The following is a 15,743-nucleotide window of genomic DNA, read 5'->3' on the forward strand; positions in this document are numbered from 1 at the left end:
AGCACAGATTCACGCTCTGTATGCTCAACACCCAGGATGCGCGTTCTGGGGCCAGGAGGGCTGCTGAGACGGGCTCATGTGCACTGGGTTTTAAGGGCTCCAAGAGAGTCCTGACACCCTGCTGGCATGTACAAAATCCACATTCTGCTTGTATAGGTCTCTTAAGACTGGAGAGAAACAAAGTCATTTAGACCGACAGCTCAAAAACAGTGAGCTTGGAGAGTGTGTCCTTTGGACAGCAAAATGTTCCCAAAGTTGCCTTGCTTGAAATAAAGCACAGATATTCTCCTTTTTCAAAGGGGATCCACCCACATTATTGAGCAGTATTTTATTATTTTGATTTAAAATGGGATTTATAATGGATTTTAAATTACAGATTGGGTAGTAGGCACCTGAATGTACATTCAAAGGCACAGGTGAAGTACTGCTAACTTTCTTACCTAGCTGTGTGATCTACTCCAGTGAAAATTTTCAAGAGAAAAAGCTACATAATCTGCTTTTAAAAATCCACTAATTTGAATATCAGATGGCATCTGGCCTTCTAAGATAGCTTTGAAAAAATTCCAATTTTTATTTCAGGATTTAGAAGTTATTTTAATGGAAAACTATCATATGTAACTCACCAAACCTAAATCAAAATGCTTTCCCCAGTTCTGCAAGAGATTCTACCCTCAGAAACTACACTTCTCTAGTCTAGTCTAACTGCATTGCTCTCCATTTTTCCAGGAGACGCTAACCAGCGAATGTTCTCTCAAGCGAAGCCATGCAATACTGAAGCATCTGAAACAAGAAGCGTCATTTCTAATATTCAGTGTAATCAGAGGGATACCCTCCTCCTGAATAGGTAAGTGCTTGCAAGTTCTTGGGCATTTCTCCTTTGCTTCAGTAATATTGTCAAAGAGCCATTGACAGGACAGCTTCCAAGACACCTTTGCAAGTGTGATACAGAATGTACCACAAATATAGACATGACCTTTACATTATTAAAACATATTGGGCTGTAAAGCTTGTGATTGCTATTGTTTCAAATGACAGAGCCTGTCAGTACTGTGTAACTGCTCTTTATTATTATGTCTTGTGATTTTGTGTCTCCTCCTCCACATGATATTTTCTTACTATAGTAATTCTAAGTATTTTAATGTTCCAGCGCTTTTGCTTACAGCCCTCAGGCCATACTGAGGTTGCATTTCTTATTTCTTTTTTACTGCTGCTGTTCTTGCAGCCTGCTGTTCCAGGCATTTACTTTGCTTAAAACATTTCTTACCTGCCAGCTTCTTTATAGCATGCCTCTAAGTGCAAGGCACCTGGAGAGGAATTTACAAGCTCCTGACATCCAGTAAGAACACTGTCAATCTTAACAACGTTTTTTTCACATTTCCCATTTATCACATTTGTTTTTCCATCACACTTGCATGTATGTGTGTATGAGTGCATTTGTGTGTGCAGCTGCTGAGGTCAGAGAAGGGGAAACAGAATATTTTTAATAACAACTAAATATCTCCACTTACAAATTCTAAAGACTTTCTAAAGAAATTAAATTAATTAAAGAAATTAAAGAAGAATTAAATTAAATTAAATTAAAGAAATTCTAAGGAAATTCTAAAGTTCCAAATTCTAAGACTAAAGACAGCCAATCTGTATTACGGCAAAATAAAGGAAGATAAAACAAAGTATCACAACTGCAACTGCACTGCTTAGTGGCAATGGAAGCAGCAAGACATTTGTGGTGGCCTTACAAAAACATGACTTCACTAACTGGCTTAGTGAGGACTACCACACCTTTCCACACAGTCTTGGATCGATCTAGCTTCATAACAGTTTTCCCTAGGGAGGGCATTCAGCAGCCTTAGCTAAAACTAGGTGATTTTTTTCATCAAAGAGTTTCTTTAATGAAATTCAGGGTTTCAGTCAACCCCAAATGATTCCTTAATCTGGGCTGAACTCAGGATATTTTCTACAAAAAAATTAGATATGAAAATAGACAAAAACAGTACTTTGATTTTCCTATTATGAATCCCACTTGACACTTTCAAAAGTCTAGTAAACCATGAGCAGAAATATTGACTGCCTATCATTTGACTGCTGATATTTGCAAAGGTTTCCAGGGCACCAACAGCTCACACCTTCCTCAATATTAGGCCCAGAGCTCAGTTTGTAATATAGGAAACATTAATAATTGAAGGTAAAGCTCCTTCACTGAGGTCTCTGAGATGAGATGGTGAATCTTGCTATATTTGTTTAAGAAACTGCCATCATGTATGTCTTGTCCCCCTCTTCTGACAGACCTTATTTTTCTCATAAAAACGCAGGCAAACGAGAAATTGTGTCCTTCTGCACAAAAGCTGGTGCATTACCTTAAATCACAAGTGAAGGCTGGTTTGATGCTCAGACACTTGACTCTGAACTGAAACAGCTAACACATACTTAATGTACACATTCTCCTTTGCTACCAGCCACAATCGTGTCAGCCTCCAGCAGGTTAGTAACAAATAGCTCATAGGTGATAACATTTTAAAGTGCTGTATCTCTTTGTTCAGTGAATGTGAGTCTAAACCCAGAAGTAAAATTAAGACAGCTGCTGGCTACAGCTCAAAGAGTGACAAACTTACCTCAGGACTGTGAATTGTGGCTTTGTGCAGAACATGAATTTCTGCAAAGCTACAGGGGAGGAATATATAGGCAGTAATGCACTGTGAGTGGTATTCTTTGTCCAGTCCACCCACCACTGAAGTTAATGCCAAAACTCTTATGAACACTAAAGCTAAAATTTAGTTAGCAGTTGTGGTCTATGAAAAATCCTAATTAAAAGCATAAAGGAAAAATACAATACTTCTTTATCCTCCTTCCAATCCCACCACATATTAAAAGTAAATTTAAGTTCACAGATCAGCCTCTGAAACAAGGGAGGCTGGTTCATTTATTTGTTCTAAGGAGGTCAAATATGATTTGTCACTATTATCTTATGAGACTAGACCTGTAGACAGCTAGCATTAGACACCATCCATCATAAACACACTGAAATTTAGTCTTTTAGACAGTGGTAATAAACTCCTCCAGACAATAACTAAGAGAAGCAGGTGCTTAACACTATTTAAACTTATCAGAGAGCACAGGCATTTGCCAACTCTTCCTTTTATGACTGATAAAGAGAAAACAAGGAAGAGAATGGATAGAAAATGAAGATAACAACAAAACAAGAAGATTTAGAAAGAGCTAAAATTCTGCTGAACTCCAAATGTCACTAGATAGCAGAAGCCAGAGACAGTACATATAACATAATGTATGCTCACTTTGAATCTGCTCTACGATGATGCATGAAGTAAGGAGGCATTAGAGTAAACAGCTGTGCTGTCTTCAATCTCTCCACTCATCCTTTCAAAGAAGTAATTGCAGTTACAAGATCCTTTGGGCAACTAATACGAGCTGCTGACTTACATGTATTCCTGCCCATTGGTAATGGTACAAACAGTTACAGTATGAGATATATCATATTTATTTATCTGAGGATAGGATCAATCTCAAACTACTTGGCTTTCAGAAAGAGAACCACACTGTTCACTTTTACCTTGGTTATCAGTCTTGTTCAAACAAATCAGTGTTATACAAGAATTTTATGTCATCTCATCAAAACCTGAAAACAGTTTAGAAGCAAAAGCAAATTTCTATGTTCATGTTACATTTTCTTTTTCTTTACATAAACAGCTAGTTAATGTTATCAGCTTAGGTTCCAACTTATCTCTTACCTTCAGGACATTTACTTTAACTGTTCTTATCACAGCAAACCAGAAACAATCTTCACTTTGGCAATCTCTTTAGTATGTTTATAACATTTCTCTTGGATTTTTCTACTATGAATAATTTTTAATAAGATGCTCTCTGACTTCTTCAGATAATTCCCAACAACAATCTTGAATCTGAACTTTTGAAAGCCATCAGACAAATGTCCTTCTTCAAGAAAGAGGTAAATGGGTATCTGGTCCTCCACACCCATGTGTCACACAGACTGCAAGTCTATGTTGCTTTTTCTAAAATAACAGGGTAAAGATTTTCAAAAGCACATAATCATTTTGGGTGCTACACTTGAGAGACTAAACTATCTCTCAAGGTTTTCAGATAGGACTTTAGAGCACTGGTGCTCTGTATTTCCTAGAAAGCAGTTCTTTTCTGGTTTGTTAAGGATGGGCACTTGAAATCACAAGGCCCTTTGAGTAATCTTGGCTTGTTTTATATCTCACTAAAAAAACCAATTTGTACTACAGCTAATGTGCCACTGACACTTCTCTGATAAGAATTATAATAAATGCCCATTACTATTTGAAATTGGTTAGTGGTTTATTAAGAGATAATATGGTGTTTTAAGCTGAAAGTATGGGCAGTGCAATGCAATGAAGTGGCCAAGCTGCCAAGCAAGGTTGAGCAGCCCTAGCATGTCCCATGTCACAGGGAATCCCCACGATCAGCAGAAGGGCTGCTGGCTAATCGGGCTGCAGAGAGTTAGCTAACAAGGTACTAACTGGATTGCCTGAGGCCCAGCTGGACTCATGCGGCAGTGGAAAGCTGAGACTGTAGGGAGGCAATGTCACCTGTCATTTGTGACTTCCTCTTGCAAGTCTCCTTCCAAACGGCTCTCTGAGATATCTAGTCTGTAATTTGTGGCTGCTGGCCACGTGAACACTGTGCTGTGTAGTTCACAGGATCAGGAAAGCTGGCCAACCTGCAGTTTGGCAATAAAGAAATATTCCCTTGGTATTGCAGGAACATAGTTTGGAGAATGTCAAGTGAATGTAAGATTGTTAATAACAACAGAGGGGAATGGCAACTAGCACTACTTCAATAAGGAAACACTGCTATTGCCAGGACTAGCTGATGTGTGTGTTTGTGAAGAGAGAAAGAGGAAATGGGGCTGTTAAGAGCTGGCTCCTCTTAAATTGTTTGTGGAGATAAGTTAGTCGTGATTCAGTGTTTTAACACAACCTGGCTATTTTCCTGGCTTGCTTATCCCTTAGGACAATTGGATTCTCCAGGCATTCAATGGCTGTGATTCTTGCATGAAATCTGTAATGTGAGTAGCACGGTGTTTGAGCTCTGTTATACTTGGCTACTGTGGGTGAGGTTGACGTAGTTGCTTACATAAGCAGTATATGCTACAATACAGATGACATACTCAAAATGCTTACAGATGTTCTTAGGAAGCATTTTAGCTGTGAATTATCTAGGTCTATGGTGGGCAGTTGCCCTATTACTTCTGTGATGAAAGGGTTAAGACACTGGTGGGCACCCAAAATTTATAAGCTACACTGAGGTCAGAATAAAGATCACTCAAAGAAGGTAGGTTTTACACCATTATTCCTTCATGGAAGCCTACCAGATTTAGAAGATGTGGCTGCTGTGCAACACTGATTGCTCTAACAAGGGCAAGAAAACTACAGAGTTGGTACTTCTGCCTACATGAAGGAGGAACTTAGAGAAGGGACTGTTTCGCTGCAAGAGAAAGCAGGTTAGAGGCCCTCCCCCTGCCCCTGAGACCACTCCTCTTCCCTAGGCAGTCCACAGAGGAAACACAAAGACTGGTAAGTGCTGGAAGGTACTTTCACTCATTGAAGGAAGGGTGAGAAGAAACACATTAAGCTCTATGTATCATTTCCCTTGTAGGCTGGCAAAGCATACCAGGTTCAGCAGTGGACATTGTACCAGTACAGACTGACAAATATCTGGAGCCTTCTGGGTATGTCTGTGGGGTTTGCTGAAACAAGGTGACTTTTCTGGGATTTGAGAACTCTTTCCTTTTGCATGGGATTTCTGGGCTGTTGGAGAAAGTTGATGCGAGTTCCCTTCATCCTGAGCTCCTCACACATCTGGAGAGTATGCACAGATCACCAGGGGCACAGCTTGTTTCCTAGCACTAGCTAGAAGTGTCAGAATTGCACTGTCCTGCTGTGACATGCCTGTGCAGAATGGCTGGTACTTTCCAGAAGAACTGGGCAGAATTACTGTGCTTATGTGAGCCAGCAGCACAGCTGTTGGACAGCCAGCCCATGTTCCACAAAGTCTGCACAGGCACAGACTATCTGTACATGACCCACATTTCTGTTTGCAAAAATCATTCAAAAGTACTCTTGCCCTAGACTAAGATATTGGCGCCACTTTGGAAGAATTCCTCCTAGGACTGGACTGGAGTCCCTGCTCGCTCTGTTTCTACCACTAACTTGTTCCTAAGTTGGGATGACAAAGCAGCAGGGGGAAGAGAGACTTCCTTTTCCAAATTGCTGCTTTTCCAGCCACTGCTGCAGAACTGGAGTGTGTGACCATCAGGAAACTACAGGGTAAGGATTCAACAGAATCAATCAATTTTAAAAACTGATTTTGTTAGCACACACAGGAAAATCATTACTGGCTTCCAGTGCACTTCTAACGTTCTTAACTCATAATTTCTAACTCATGGGATGTGTACGTGTTTAAGTGTTTGCATTTTCTTTTAACATATGAAATCTTTTTTGGATAACTATATATAGAGACATTAGTGAATCAGCATGATGCAAGACACTGTGCTAATAGGAGCATACAATCACCATCATCAAGTCAAAACAGGAATACATAATATCTGCTTATTCTCCTAGTGAAAATCAATTTTCTCTTAGCGGTTTAATTGCTTTTCCCCTCTCCCTCCTGCTCTGCCAGCTAAAACTGATTTTAGAACTGCTTTTGCAAGTTGTCTCTTATTTATGAGGCACCCACAGCCAATTAAAAGCTTATCAGTAGAATAGTCAGGCTGTTCATAAAATTTTTCATTGGTGGGCTACAAATATCACATTTGGGGTTAGAGTTAGGTTGCAAAATAAACTGAGACTGAAAATTCATTATGGATGACTTCAATGTCTTTGCAAGGATAGAGCTTTGAAAACTTCAGAAGAGTAGAAAAAAATACTTTAGTACATTTTTGCAAAATGATAGTGTTTTACCCTCTCCCCAGGAAATTAATCAGAGTGCAATCAAAATATATTTCCAGCTGCTGAAGTTCACTTCCTCCCTTGTGGATTTTTCTCACATAAATTGAAACTCAAATTCAAAGTCATGTTCACTGGACATCTGCTTGACGTAAGCTGCATGAAGAGGCCATATCTGCTCTTATTTCTGTTGTGCTTTCCACAGCTCTAATTGATGGGACCTTCTTATACAGAGATCACACACATGGGGGGAAAAAAGCTTTGCTAACATTTACTACAAATCAAGCAGAAACTTTATAGGTGACAGTGGAAAAGAGTTCTCACTTATTCACAATTGTGACTTTTGCTGTGGTATTCCCACCTGCAAACTAGGATCAATGGAGACCATGCCAGTCTTTCCTCTCTTGTCCTTTTCTCACAAGGCTTTACTCAGGGAAAAGCAACCAAGCCCTGGATAATTACAGATGTCTATACATGTATGTCTAGCTTTCTTCATCTTGTAAGAGCCCAAGATGGTTCTACAACTCAGATAAAACGTATAGTGGAATTACCTTACCCTTTGCAAAAAGGTAGCCAACCCTGGAGGGCAAAATGATGCAATTTTCAACAGCATAAAGCAACACCACACAACACTTTTTGGGTAGGAAGTGAAGAACAATTACAGCTGCAGGGAAAATATAGGGCAAGCAGAATGTAATTACCCAGGTTGGAATATGGCCAGAACACTGGGGCTTAATGTTCTTATTTGTGTGAAAGGAATAACAAAAATACTTGCATCATTGCCATACTTGGCCTCTCTATTTTTGCTTTATCTGAACCACAACACCTACCATGGCACAGTTCCCAAGCACTGTGCTAGCCATAGGTTGGTTTTGCTCCTAGGGAATGACTCCCCATTGCCTTTTGATGTTTACTGCATTAGGTATGAAGACAGAGGAATAAGCCAATTCAATTCAGAGACAAAAGCTGAAACTTCTAATTTAAAGGGATGTGTTGTCAGACTGCAAAGCACAACGCCATTGAAATGGATGTTGGAAGTCCACATTCCCTGAGTGACTTTAAAAAATATTTGAAGATCCTACTGGAGCAAAAAGCACATCAAAGTAAAGGATATTATAAAGTAGCATTAAAATATTGAAAATGTTGCACTATTGAGATAGAACTAAATCTTTTACTTAAGTATCCTAAGCAGGTATTACAAACACAGCGCTGAGTATAGTGATAAAGCCAGAAGAAAATGCAAAATGCTGGTAGGCATCCAAAATAGTACTAAGTCCCATAAGTGGCTCTGCGTACTAAAATCACAGTTAAGATTTTAATATCTGTACTTTTAAAACGGTTGTTATGCCTGACAAATGGATGACAGCATCCCAGCTCTGGAAATGGCATACCTAATTACCAGAAGATGCCAGAACTTCCACTATGGAAGATTTTGTCCTGATAATTCAAACTTAGAGCCTGATTTAACACCAAAAGATTTTAGTCTCTTTCAAAACATACATATTTGCATGTTTGCTTTATAACTCTGAATATTCTTCTCTCTCACATGACTGTCTAGTACTGCTTTGAATGTTACTCTGTCCTTCACCTCAACAAGTCCATACAGCACAGCTAATGAGATCTTCGCTGAAAAAGAATTGCCTTTTCTCAGATTTGAGGACTCTCACTCCTTTTCAAAGATCCTTTTAAAACTTCTTGACATGAGTGGTTATGTTAAGTTGGTAGGTTGACAGGAAATGAGGGTGGATGTTATCACCTTGAAGCAGCCTGTCTTTAAAGATCAAAGTTTTGTTTTCCTGAATAACACAGAACTCAACCCAGCCTTCATTTCTTGTTCTGTTTTCAGCTCCTTAGCACTTCCTCGAATGTCTTCTCTGAGCTGGTAGCAGAAATGTTCCTTTCCACTTCTCTCTTTCTCACAGCTCCATCAACCAGTACTGCAGTCCCTTGAATTTAGTACATGGGTCTTCAGAAACTCCCCTTGGCTCAAAAAATCAGGTCTTATGCATAGATATGTACTGGCTGATGCCCCAGTTCTTTCAGCGAGTTGGTTCAAAACAGAAATTCTTTTATATTTAGCCTCAAAGAGCATAGTTTTTTGCATCAACATTTCTTAAGGAAAAATGTTGATGCATTGAGAACTTGATTTCTGCTCTGTAGTGATGTTTAACTTCTCAAGGTCTGAAATCTGGAGGCAAATTTGTCAGGTAAGAGAGTCATGCATTGGACAAATACTAACTTCATCTTTAAGAAACACTGTTAAGAACTGAGGGCTCAGATACACAGGAAGTGTTACAAGAATAGAAAGAGATTTACTTTCTTCTCATAGGGAAGAACATACTCCTTGACAGAGGAAAGTATAATATTGCTACTTGCACCCTTTAAACCTGTTTAAGAGTGTGTGAAGGATGGACTTTTTGCTTATATTGTCACCCTTCCAGGGCTTAATTCTTCTCTGTGTAAGTGATGAACCAAACCTCATTCAAACTAAGTAGCATACACAAAGCTGAAGATTCTACTCAGCAGCTCACACTGCCTCAACACAGCAAGATATCAACTGCATAAACAGGAGAAACATGCTGATGAGATTGAATTAAGTGATACAAAAACTCACTCAATTGACTTACTGCATTTCTAAGTGCTCTGAACTCTGAAAGATTTTTTTGAAAAAGAGAAAAAATATTATTTGCAATAGAATAGAATGGTATGCACAAGCTAAATTCCTGGGACAAGTCCACTGTAATCAGAAAACTATATATTTCAAGCCCAAGCAGTATTTTTTTGTGTGCCTGTCTACAGAAGCAAGGCATAAGGTCTCACTTATTCCTTCATGCTGTTCACCGATAACTTCAGTAGCAGTCTAAAGGTGAAAAAAAAACCTATGGGGAATGGCTTTTTTCTTCCCGTGATATATGGGAGTGAGTTCACCCCGTGCTCCATTGATACAACCTGTAAACTAGTTTCTCTCTCCCCAGGATTTGTACTGTCATTGCACAGAGGTACAGGAGTCATGCAAAATATCACCCCATAGCAAGACTATGTGAAATATACGTTTCTGTGCAAGAAGATGTCTTCCTAGACAGCAGGGTGCTGTTCTTCCCAGAAAAGCTGCTGGGAAAAAAAGTGTGCTGGGTGCACACTGTTGCAGTAAGGGGCAAAAGTCAAGGCTACTCCCAGATGAATTTGACATGGTTTGCAGCGTAAAAAAGATACTCATTGCATTTTAAAAATAATCTCTCTTTAGCCAATGATTATCAATAAACTGTAAAGATAATCTCAGTGCTAAGATCCCTTGACGATTTCAAGCACAGTGTGTTGAAGGAGATTTTGAAAACTTTTTTGGATAACAGGAGATGTTGGCACTGCCACCATCTTCACAGCTATTGTCCCTGATGAAACTGGCTTTTGCTATTTCCTCAGCCATACAAGGCCCTGTATAGTCTCTCTTCTCCTTTATTTGAATGCTATGATGAGAGACTCAAATCTTTTGTCCCTGCTATACTTAGCATCTGTACTTGTATGCAATAGTTTTCTTTTCCTTCCAGATGTTATCAAAGTCCAATAACTGCTCTGGAGAGCCAAGACAGATGTAAGCTATTTTTTAAAACACAATTCAAGCCAACTCTTTCTTTCTTTGAGATGTAAAAATATAATGAAACTTTATGAATGCCTTTTAATGCTATAGAAATGCAAAAAAGAAGTGCTATAATAATCATTAGATTATTTATCATCATCTATGAAGGCCAAATCCTAGCTCTAATAGCAATCACCATGGATTGGTTCCAATGCAATTATTATCAGGGACCCGCTCCAAAGACCATCATCAAAGTCAATGGGAAACTTTTTCCTACTGAGTTCAGGGTACTTTGGATCAGGCTCCAAACTGCCTTTGCCTGCAGAAGCTGCCTTGGGTCCACCCAAAGCCAACGTTCACAACAGAGGTTGCTGTTGGCGTAGATTCTTCAAGACAACAATCTTCAAAGCATTACTGTGGGAAGTTTGGCCGACCAGCCTTAAAAAATTGCTCACTCCTTTCCTTTACTGCATCGGGTTGCTGTATCCCTTACCAGTCCAGTCTCGGTGAGTGGCATTGAGCGGTGACGAGAGACACACAGACAATGCAGTGAACAGCGGAGGTGAAGCTGATCAGTCTCTGTGTTGTGGTTTGTGCTTGGATCCTAACAGACAGTGACTGTCAATTGCTCTCTGTTCAGTTGGCAGGCCAGGAACAAGCGGCAACTTCAACAACAGCTTACTGACTAATGGTGGCAAAGTCTTTGCAGTTTCCCAGCTTTCCCACCTTACGCTTGAGTAAAATAAAGCATAAAGAGCACAAGTTAAACTGCAACACCTAATATTTCCAAATCAAACCCAAGTTTGTCTAAGAGATATAAAGTTTTCTCTGCTGTTTGACCCTGTAGAAATGGAGACATGGGTAGCTATTGTAGTGACATTCCTGCTGGTTTTAATCAACAGATAATTAATAGCACATTATAATCATAATAGCATGTTTCATCCCAAAGGCTCCAAGAGTTCTTGATAAAAAGTTGGCCAAATGCTGTCCTTAATTATACTCACGCAATCAAAGGAGGGTGGCCTTTCTTTAACCTCTGCAATGTGGCCATTTCAAAGAAGGAACACAGCATCTGCTCTTCAGAGCACACTGCTCTGTGAGTCTTCAGACTCTCTGAAAAAGTCAGCTGAAACACAGAGGGATACTTAGTAATTACTTCTCAGATAGGACTTGGGTGAGGAAAATGTGAGTTAGCCAGTACAGCCAGTACGCTATGGGATCTTGCATGAAAAATGCTAGCCAGAACATTACAACTCAGATGATCCATTTCCAACACTCCATAGAAGTATCCTTCTGCTCAAAAATAATGTCACACTGTGTAGTACCTGCATGATTATATTTATCATTCTAGTCCTGGCTAAGCATAACATTGCTGAGCTTTAGAGACCTGACAACTTACAACCAAAAGGGTAGTAACCAGAAGACTTGAAAATTTAGCAAATCATTAGCAATAAAGGCTAATTGCTACTGCAGAATATGATGCTTGAGTATGGTACAATACTCAGTGCACCCTTTTTACTTGCTATTAGTTCCTGATAACGACCTGTAGAAAGTGGCAATATACCCTCTCCCCCCCCCCCAAAAAAAAAAAACCAAAACCCCATCCCACCAAGCATGGAGATGTATTTTCCTTCTGGCAAAAAACAAAACAAAACAAAACAAACCAGTGGAAATGCTACCTTTTGGAAAGATTACAGTCTGGAAGTTTGAACAGTTGACAATTAGAATGATCAGAGCAACAGTCTGTTTACTTTACCATGTCATCTAGAGCAACATTAAAAATACAGCACTGTAGCTTGTAAGGTTTAGCAGTATTAAAACTGGTGTGAACACAGTGACAGCAATAGCTCTTAAATCTGCCAAAACAAGTACTGATTTGCTCTGTAGTTATCAACACAACTGTCTTCTTCCTTCAGGCCTGCAGATAACAGCTTCTAGTTTAAACTCATTTCCCATTTCCTCAATTAAACCATCACATATTCAGGGTTTCAGCCCTCAAATCCTTAATATCTTCTTTCTTAGACTGCTAAAACAGTGCCTCAGTAAGTCTTCCTGCCAAATACACATGGCTAGACTTTCCAGACTAGCTAGGTTGTACCAAATTCCTGCAAGTGGCAGTTCAGTCCCATTGACATGCTTGTCCCACATGTAAGTCTGAGGTCTCTTCTCAGAACTGACCAGAGAGCGGGATGCTCCACATTTACACCCGTCTTTCTCCCAGATGGTACAATGCAGAGATGCCTGCACTGGAATATGCCTTCCCTTCAGGGGAGCCAGCACAGAGTCACATCCCCATGGGGGCAGGTCTCTGTAGCCAGGAACCAGTCATCCAGGAGATTCCTCTAGACTGGTGTTTCTGAATCATCAGCTTGTCAACAAAGCAGGCAATGCCTAGCACATTTATAAATAATCTGTAGAAAACTCAGAGAAAAATGTAAGTAAGTTTTGCTCCTTCACAAGAGCTTCCTGGAACAGAAGCTCCCTTTTCTTAGATATTTGTAAGGAATTCTGCAGCATACAACAGCACTACAGATCAGATAGTCAGTAAGTTCAATGGGACAGACAGAGACTTACATGTGGTTCCAAGAGCAGTACAGCTACCAAGCATCAAGAGTACCACAAGCTTGTGCAGCTTGTGCTGAGATCCATGCTGTATTCTCCTGGCTGGTTAGATTAGCCTATGTACATTTAGTTTAAAGTTACCTTGGACATGCCAGCATGTCTTGCAAGTCAGTGTAACTGCAGCCCCAGAAATCTGAGTTACGATGGAGCGGTAGCAGATCTTTTCCAATTCAATGGACCATAGCATGATATCCAGTTTTAAACAGAACTTTCCACTGGACCCCATTACAGCTCTCCTAGCAGCTAAAGCTTAAATAGTTAGAGATGATGGTACAGCCACCAAAACGAATTTCAGACTTCTTCCTTTCAAGGGTTCTAGAAGGGGACGTATACAGCGAAGAAAGTATGGGTTAGCATTTTGGCTCTGTGAAGTTACAGTAGCAATTCCCAAACATGTTGGATTAGTAAGGTAACTTTAACCTTCCAAATTCCTCATGGACCATAAGCAGAGCAAACCGAATTGAGGTGATTCTGAAATCTACTGTCTTAGCACAGGCGCACTCCTGAAACGCAGATCACATGCAGTGGCCAGTAGTTCTTGAGCAACAGTTCAGGTATGACTGTACTAGGGTTTACTCTGCACAGTGCTGGCTCTCTACGGAATTTGCCACAGAATTTATTCCCTTAATGCTGAGTTATTCTGCACAACTGGAGCTTTCATATAGAAAGAAACAACTCTAGACTGAAACACCTCATTCACAAATGTGATGAGAATAAAATGGTACAAGACCTTCTACTTGCAGCTGCAGATGGCTGGTTGAAATAGCTACTTTTTGGATGGTAGTTCTGCACCAACCATTATCATGGAGGCAAAAAACAGCCACATCCAGCTGCATTGTAACCAGCGTGGAGGCAACCTAGACAGTCACATGGCCACAAAATGGTAGGGACCCAGAAACGTCTTACTGGACAGTGCAGTGGAGTGGATGGCATGTACCTATGGCATGTACCTATGGCACATGCATGCCCAGAGAAAGGTCTCTCTCTTGCTTAAGATCCAGCCTCAAGGGAAGTGAATAGTCAGTTAATATTACTGTGGGAGTAGGTTTCAACAACTGAATATGATCCTATATTTTAAAAAAGCCAAGTCAATCGGAACTAATACTTAGCCTGGGCAACGGGACTTTGATGGAGACAAGTGCTAATCCGTGTAACAATAGCAAAATCTATAACCCTGAAGTAATAGTAGATATGCTGGAGGAGTAGTTATTCATTGCCGCTGTATATATTAGACATCTAGAATATCAGTAACCATTACCTTTTGAAACCACATGAGAAGGAAAATTCCTGATTATTATGGTGGATTACAGGACAATCCAATTATTAGTCACAACATAAATACTCCTTATAATTAATGGGCAACAGTATTAAACTTTGCTAACATATTTTCTACATCAAAACTCGCAAGCAAGTCACTGAAGATTCTGAGCAATCTGTCAACCCATGCATAATTAGCTGGGTTTAAAATGGTAATTAACCAATTTTATGAGATATATTCTCTCTATCTGCATGTTAGTATTAAATATCAGTGTTTATATTTCTTTAGCTGTATGACAAACGTGTGAAACACATAATCCCAAAATTCAAACAGAGAAATGGAAACATTCAGAAGATAGACACGACCCCCAAAATCTGGGGCGGGCTGACGATCCATAGACAGGGTCAATGATAATCCAAGACCCCCTCCAGGCCTCCTGCTTGGAAGGAGAAGGAGGCCAGGTCTGACTTGACAAGCGTATGACAGCGCAAGGCGCGCCGCCTGTTTCTGTTACGAATTTTGCATATCATAAACCAACAGATGTTAGCAGAGACTGTGAACATTGCTTCGTCTTGTGAACAACAGCTGCTGTGTTTTAACGCAGGGAACCACACAGGGGAAGCCACGGGATTGACTCCTCTCTTAAAACGGTGGCTACCTCAATCCCACAGCGAGAGAAACCATTTACCTTGGAAAACTCCCTAAAAGGTGTTCTTTTGGTTAAATCACTCAGCTGGTTGCAGCTTACCTTGGAAAACTCCCTAAAAGGTGTTCTTTCGGTTAAATCACTCGGCTGGTTGCCACCACTGCTCCCTCGTTTCGGTCGCTCGCGAGGTCAAGGGCGCCGATCCTTCTCCTTCTAGCCGCTGACACTCAGGGACGCGGCCGTCGCGGGCGAGGCACCGCGGCGGGGGACGCCTGCTCCGCGACCCCGGGACGAGGCGGCGCGGCTCCCGGTGTCACCCGCCGCCCCTTCGCCCGCTCCCGCCTCCCGCCGCGAGCGCGTCCTCCAAAGGGAGCGGGGCGCCCGCCGGGATCCCCGCAGGTCTTACGGCGAGCCAGCGATGTCGGAAGGAGCGCGTTCATCGAGACGCACGTCTTCCCTCTCAGGAAAGGGGTGATTCGGACCATTTCTTTTGCTACACTTTAAAAGATCTTTAAATTGAGTAGTTTGGGAAAATTATCTAAACGCCTGCATTTTCACAGCGCAGAGCTCCACGCGCTCCTGCCTCAACGGGCTTCGCGCCCGAAGCGCGGGCGGCCGCAGCGGGGCCGCACGCGGCTCTAGCTCCTCGCGGTGCCCAAACGTGGCGGTTGGGCTCGGGCCGGGGGCAGAGCGGCGCCC

This window comes from Apteryx rowi, unplaced genomic scaffold, assembly GCF_003343035.1.
Source record: "Apteryx rowi isolate R43461 unplaced genomic scaffold, aptRow1 scaffold_177, whole genome shotgun sequence".
NCBI classification, from domain to species: domain Eukaryota; kingdom Metazoa; phylum Chordata; class Aves; order Apterygiformes; family Apterygidae; genus Apteryx; species Apteryx rowi.